Source organism: Triticum dicoccoides, unplaced genomic scaffold, assembly GCF_002162155.2.
Source record: "Triticum dicoccoides isolate Atlit2015 ecotype Zavitan unplaced genomic scaffold, WEW_v2.0 scaffold73643, whole genome shotgun sequence".
NCBI classification, from domain to species: domain Eukaryota; kingdom Viridiplantae; phylum Streptophyta; class Magnoliopsida; order Poales; family Poaceae; genus Triticum; species Triticum dicoccoides.
Genome location: NW_021295931.1, coordinates 27920 through 35401, shown reverse-complemented (window position 1 = coordinate 35401; position 7482 = coordinate 27920). Strand labels below are relative to the sequence as shown.

At 44.7% G+C, this 7482-nt stretch overlaps 1 pseudogene; it reads right to left on the bottom strand.

The window, feature by feature from the left end:
• Positions 1 to 3070: 3070 nt before the first annotated feature.
• Positions 3071 to 7124, bottom strand: LOC119347692 (annotated as a pseudogene).
• Between the last annotated feature and the right edge of the window lie 358 nt (positions 7125 to 7482).

Here is a 7482-nt window from a genome sequence, read left to right as displayed (position 1 = left end):
TGGGGAGGGGAGTATGAGAAGCTCAACTCTTTCTTCTTTAGCATAGGCATTGAACATCATGTCTCTTGTCCTCATGCTCACTAGCAAAACGGCTCTACCGAGAGAAAACATCGCCACATTGTCGAAGTTGGCCTTTCCCTACTTGCACATGCCTCCATGCCTCTCAAATATTGGAATGAAGCATTCATTGCAACAACTTATCTTATCAATCGCCTTCCTAGTAAGGTCATTGGAAATTCTACTCCATTAGAGCGATTATATAATCAAACGCATGATTACAATTCTCTTAAAAAATTGGGTGTGCTTGCTACCCAAATTTACGTCCACATAATCGCCACAAGCTCGAGTTTCGATCTACCGAATGTGTTTTTCATGGCTATAGTAATCTTCACAAAGGGTACAAATGCTTAGAGATTGCAACTGGCCGTATCTATATCTCTCAAGACGTTGTCTTTGATGAAACTCTTTTTCCGTTTGCCAAACTTCACCCAAATGCGGGAGCTCTCCTCCGTGCTGAAATAGCACTTCTTCCAGATCACAGGGGTGAATTATATCAAGCTGATCCTGTGAAGAATTCCATAGAAAATTTGGATTCTAGAGATATTTGCGCAGATTCAGTTCATGATTTTATGTGTGCAGAAAAAGACAGAAGAGGCGCCGGATCCCATATAGATTCAGGTGGCAGCGGTGTTCGATCCGAGGCAGATCCCCGCGCCAGCTCGGCTGTCTCCATCGACGCGCGACCCGAGGACGATCATGGTCGCCCGCAAGCAGCCAATCACGCTCGGGTGGCCGACTGGCCCGACCGTGTGGAGCCCACCGGTTCAGAGGCGCTGGTGGCCGTCAGCCCTCGCGCAGCGGGGCCCGCCACTGAGCCCATCTCTCCAGGCGCGGAAGGGGGCAAATCACCGCGCGCCACCAGCCCATGGGCTGACCCAGGAGCCGACAGCGGGACGCCTGGCGCGTCTGGGTCGCCATCCTCCTTAGATCGAGAGCTGGATCGGGAACCTGCAGCTGTCTCAGCTGCAACTGATCCTGCAGGATCTTCTGTGGCGCAACCAACAGCTACTGCTACATCGGGATCTTCTGTGCAAACCTCGCCAGTAGCTCCTCGTCGTCATACTCGATCTCAGTCAGGTATTATCAAGGCAAAGGAATATACCAATGGCACTGTAAGGTACGACAGGGTCAAACGAGCTTTTCTTAGTAGTTGTGGTGAACCAACTCATTTGCACGATGCTCTTAATCATAAAGAGTGGAAGGAGGCTATGGATAGCTAATACAATGCACTCATGAAAAACAAAACTTGGCATTTAGTACCACCAAGGAAGGGAAATAATGTTATAGATTGTAAATGGGTATACAAGATCAAGAGAAAATATGATGGAAGTATAGACAGGTACAAGGCTAGATTAGTTGCTAAATGGATTAAACAAAGATTTGGTATTGATTATGAAGATACCTTTAGCCCTGTTGTTAAGGAAGCTACTATTTGGCTTGTGTTGTCTATTGCTATTTCCAGAGGTTGGAGTCTAAGACAGCTAGATGTTGAGAACGCATTTCTTCATGGTGTTCTTGAGGAAGAAGTGTTCATGCGACAACTACCGGGATATGAGAACCAAAGCACACCACATTATGTCTTTAAGTTGGATAAAGCTTTATATGGTTTGAAACAGTCTCCTAGAGCTTAGTACTCAAGATTAAGCATGCAGTTACAACAACTTGGGTTTATACCATCTAAAGCAGATACCTCTTTGTTCTTTTACAATAAAGGCAATATCACCATATTTGTGCTTGTTTATGTTGATGATATAATTATTGCTAGTTCAAGCTTAGATGCCACTACTTGTCTGCTTAAGGATCTGAAACTGGAGTTTGCTCTTAAGGATCTAGGTGATCTTCACTACTTCCTTGGTATAGAGGTTAAACAGGTAAAGGATGGCATACTTCTCACACATGACAAATATACAACTGATATTCCCAAGAGAGTGGGATTGGAACATTGTAAACCTGTGAGTACACCAATCTCAACCTCAGAAAAACTTACAGTTGAAAGTGGAGAAGTACTTGGACCAGAGGATGCAACAAATTACAGGAGTGTTTTAGGTGATTTACAATATTTGACTCTTACACGTCCTGATATTTCTTATTCTGTGAACAAAGTATGTCAATATTTACATGCACCTAGAACTACTCATTGGACTGCAGTCAAGAGAATTTTGAGGTATCTTAAGTTTTCAGAGGGACTTGGGCTTCATATTACCAGGTCTTCATCCATGCTTGTTACTGCATATTCTGATGCAGACTGGGCAGGTTGTGCTGATGACAGAAGGTCCACGGGTGGTTTTGCTGTGTTTCTGGGAACAAACCTTGTATCATGGAGTGCAAGAAAATAGGCTACAGTTTCAAGGTCAAGTACTGAGGTGGAGTACAAAGCATTGGCAAATGCAACAGCTGAAGTAATGTGGATACAAACTTTACTTTATGAGCTTGGGATTAAGGCTCCACAAGCTGCTAGGTTATGATGTGATAACATTGGTGCCACCTACCTCTCAGCTAATCCTGTTTTCCATGCATGTACCAAACACATTGAAGTTAATTTTCACTTTGTCAGAAAAAGGGTAGCTTGAAAGCTAATTGACATTCGGTTCATACCTACGAGAGACCAACTTGCTGATGGCTTCACAAAACCACTCACCATGAGAAGGTTAGATGAGTTCAAATACAATCTCAACCTTGGCAAAGCTTCATGAGGTTTAGATTGAGGGGGGTGTTAGAATTAGTTGTTGTATAGAGATAGAACTCTGTTTAAATTGTAAACATATCATATCTCTTCTTCTGTTTCAACCTCTCCCTATCTTTCTTCTGTAACCGATCGATCTAGTATCGATCTAAACCTTGTAAGCCACGGCATGTATTCTATATAATGTAATGCGGCCCGAGCAAAGGGTTCTACGCTTCCCATAATAATTTACAATACCACCAAAGTCAGGATACAGGTAGCAGAAGAAGCAAATACCGGACATGCTTCACAGTTGACATCCGAAAAACTTCCATTGCTCCACGAATATTAAGCTTTGTGGCGAATCTGCACCACTGAGAAAGGGTCCTCAACAGAGTAATCGGTACATGTCTTGAAGCTCCAGGGCATGCCTCCTTCAGGACCTGTGCCCCCGAGAAGCACCATTTCGCAGGAACTACTGGCCATCTTGTTAGAAGCTTGCTGTGCTTTATGAGTCGCCTCATCCATTGAGAATGACATGAAGCTTGGATTAGCCATGGAGACGGACACGGTCCTTAGCACCCTCGCGCTCCGGAAGAAGAACTTGAGGAAGACAACCTCCCCGAGCTCCCCTCGAAATTCTTTGTAAGAGAACACCTTGATGCACGACTTGACATTTTCAGTGGGCTTGACCAGCTTCCAAAAGTTGAGATTCATCCTGGCACTACCAGCTTCATAATCACAATTTTCAGACTACAGGAGAAAAAAGCAATTAAATCACTCAACAGTTCACCTATTAGGAATCATGTTGAGTATATAATGAAAATTAATAGTTTGCGGTGCCTCATATTAACTGGGAAAGCATTTGAGGAAGGTGGCGGATATTGTGCTCAAGGAAGCCCCAGCCTATGTCGTGACTCGTGAAACACATATTGTACATTATACTATGAGGCATACCTAGATGCTACCCCCTATGGCGTAACAAACAGTAGCTTGATTTCACTGATATGTCGGAGATATGACATGCCAATATTTCCATGTGTAGAGCTAAACAAAGTACCAAGTAGCCTATTAGTACAGAAAAACATCAACTAAGGTTGCCTCATTATTACAGTTCATGCATAACAAATTAAGAACTGAAGCTACAGATTCGAGCTGCAGTGTAGCTCTCCTAACACATGCACACTTTTACAAATATATTCTTCAAGAAGAATTTTCAGATATAAGTCATTACACCTTCTTTGTAATTAGTTAATCAGACATAAATGCCTGATACGGTGCAGCATAGAAGTAAAGCATCAATATATATGGCATGCTACACAGGCCCCTCCAGCAAATTGTAGACAGAAATTTGCAATCCCAGAATTCATAACAAATATCATAACTAACTGAAATTAACATGCAATGCAACCCGCAGAATTATGATTTTGTACTTTAGTCTCTATGTAGTATGTGTAGAGAAGACCTGATGGCTAAGAATAAATAGAAGCTTGACAAAAACCTTGTAATTAGTTAATCAGACATAACTCATGACATGATACGTTCACTAGTAGAAAAAGGGTCAAACGTGAAGCACATTAGTGCCGGTTTGTAAAAAACCCGGCACTAATGTGACCATTAGTGCCGGTTCGAATGGCTATGCATTAGTGCCGGTTCGTGATGAACCTAATGAACCTTTAGTACCGGTTCGTGCCACGAACCGGTACTAAAGGGGTGGTGGCAGGCTGGCGTCAGGCCAGGGCCCCACGAGCCCCTTTAGTGACGGTTTGTGACACAAACCGGTACTAAAGGTCTAACCTATAGTTCCGGTTTGTGTCACCAACCGGCACTAAAGAGTCTTATCCTATAGTCCTGGTTGAAGACACAAACCGGCACTATAGGGCAATTTTCAAACTCTACCCCCCCCCCGTGTATCGCCATTTCAGTTTGAAAAAAATCAAAAGAAAATGATAAAAACTGAAAACTTAAATTTGGACATGTTTTGCAAAAAGTGTAGGGAAAATGTAAAACGATTATAACTTTTGCATACGACGTCGGAAAAAAACATATAATATATCAAAAAATTCAGCACGAAAATCCGCATCCGATGGAGACCACCTACGGCATGTTTGCAATTTTTTAGAATCCTCAAATTCCAAAAGGAAATAAAAGATATGGTCAAATTTCAGTTTTTAAAAAAAAATTGGTTAAATCTGGTCAAACTACTTATTCAAGAAGTATTAATGTTACTACATAATTATTCAAGAATATTAGTGTTACTAAATAATTATTTCAATTTTTTGAATTTTGGTCAAATCTGGTCAAACTGTGGTCAAACTATGGTCAAACTATGGTCAAACTTATTCAAGAAATATTAGTGTTACTAAATAATTACTGTTTTTTAGAATAATAGTTTCAAACTCAAACAATGAAATGTGTGACTTAATGCTCAACCTAAACTCCTGAGGGTTAATAGGATTGACATCTTACTATTGTCAGGAAAACAACAAGTGCAGACTTGGAAATGAAGGAGAATAGAACCCGAAAGTTAAGCGTGCTCGGGCTGGAGTAGTGAGAGGGATGGGTGACCGGTCGGGATGTTAGATGATTTGGAATGAGTGATCCACACTTGAGCAGTTAAGAAAGGTGATTAGAGACTAAATCACCAAATAATTCAGAAAAATTAAAAATTGAAAAAAAAAATCAAAAAAATTTCCAAAATTTTCAAAAAAAACCTTTAGTACCGGTTGGTAACACCAACCGGTACTAAAGGTCCCCCCAACCGGTTTTAAAGCTCCGTTTGCTACTAGTGGTTCTAGTAGCAAAGAACTAACATGGCATTGTGGTAATATCACACAGATCACCTGCAAACTGTAGTCTGGCACTGCATGTCAGTTGCAAAATTCACAGCTGAAATCGCTATCTAGTATGTGACGTGGTTTAGAGTAATATGATAAACCACATGGACCTCCAAAAAACTGTAGGTGGCAATGTGTTTGGTTTATCATGTGTAAATTCTGAAGTCAGAAACGGGCCCCACATGCCACTTACAACATCAAAAGCACAAATATTGCCAAGTTGTATGATATATGACCATGGTGAGAGACGCTATAACAAGAGGTAAATAAGCAAAGCAATCGACATTGGGAGAACTGCATAATAGTACATTATCTGCAATTAATCAATCAGAAGCTGAAAACACATGATCTGCTGCCGCAAACATTCTACACATAAGACATACTGGAAACCGGTATGAATGTAAGCAAAACATGAAATGAAAAAAAACTACCATAATGTGCAGTGCCTCCAAATTGGGAAATCAGCTGAGGAAGGAGATAACCATCTTGGAATCGGTGTGGCTTGTGAAACACACATTTAGACTCAGGAACTTGACGCTGGTGGCCATGGCGCTTGGCTCGCATTTATCCCGGCCTGGAATGAACCCCATTGAACAAAAAAATTACACATTTAGTATTGTACCTCCAACAATTGGACGATGTTTTGCTAACTGAAGAAACTGTTAGACCGCGGACAGGAGATGTACACACCATGACGATGTTGTCTCGCATCTCCAGGAACCAGGATGGTGTTCCCTGGCTGCAAGATTCCTTGTGCAGCTTGGGAGCATCGCCAATCCTGACCTTGGTGCACAAGCCGCCGGCGTTGCCTCGGGACCCCTCCAGGATGAGCCGCTCGAGGCGAGGAGCCTTCACCACGGCGATGTCCTCCGGAACAGAGCTGCAAATTTGGACGCACCGGAGGCTCTGGCTGACGAAGCGAAGGCGCAGCCCCTTGTTGCATCCATGGATATTGAGGCCTGAGGGTCTCCAAGATGGGGCTCTCGGCGACGACAAAGTCGATGTCCCCGTCCTCCATGACTACGCTGCAGATGCCAAGCTCACGGAGGTGGTGGAAGGAGGTGCGGGGTAGTAACCTTGCCACGTCCTCGAACTTCCAGAGGCCGATGTAGAGGCAGCCGATGCTGGCGATGCCAAAGAGCACGGCCCGGAGGGGCACGTCGAGCGGCCACGGGCGGTTGACGAGGGCGAGCTCCTGGACGCCCTTGGTGGCCAGGAGCTGGAGCCAGCGCGCGAGCTGGGCCTGGTAGGCGCTCATGTGGCTGCTGGTGAGACGGGCGTAGGGGATGGGTCCCGTGTGCGCTTCGAGGATGGTGGAGATGGCGGTGACGATGGCCGCCGAGTCGGCGGCGTGGGGGAAAAGCTGACGCCTTGGGGCGGAGGTGGGCGTTGTTCAAGATGATGTCCGTCGGAGGCGGGCAGGTCGGGGATGAGCTCGGTGTTGATGTTGCTGAGTAGCTCCTCCGTGGATCGGTCCACCTCACGCGGGTCACGGCCCCTGCCCCGCAGATCGGCCTCCGTCGCGGGTCCACGTTGGTGAACGGCGGCTGCCGGGGACCAGCCATGGTCGGCGGTGAGGGTTTGGGTATTTGGGGGTGGAGAGTGAAGCGGAGAGTGGAGTGGGTCTGTGACCGAGGAGGCGGATGATGGGGGTGGGCCCTATTTAGGGCTTCATGTTTAGTTGGGCCGAACTCCGGCACAGGATGTCTGTGGGCCTATACTAAAAAAACATACACGAATTCGTATACAAGGTCTATTTAAAATACGACCGAAGTTAAAGCATCAAGGTTGACGAAGTCATCACCAGCACCTCACCCATCGACGGGGAAGCGTCAAGCCTGAGATTTGATCTTGCCATCAACCATTGTTGCAACCGTAGTCGTCGTCTTTATTCTCATGTCGCTCACTCATTCGGACGAGTGG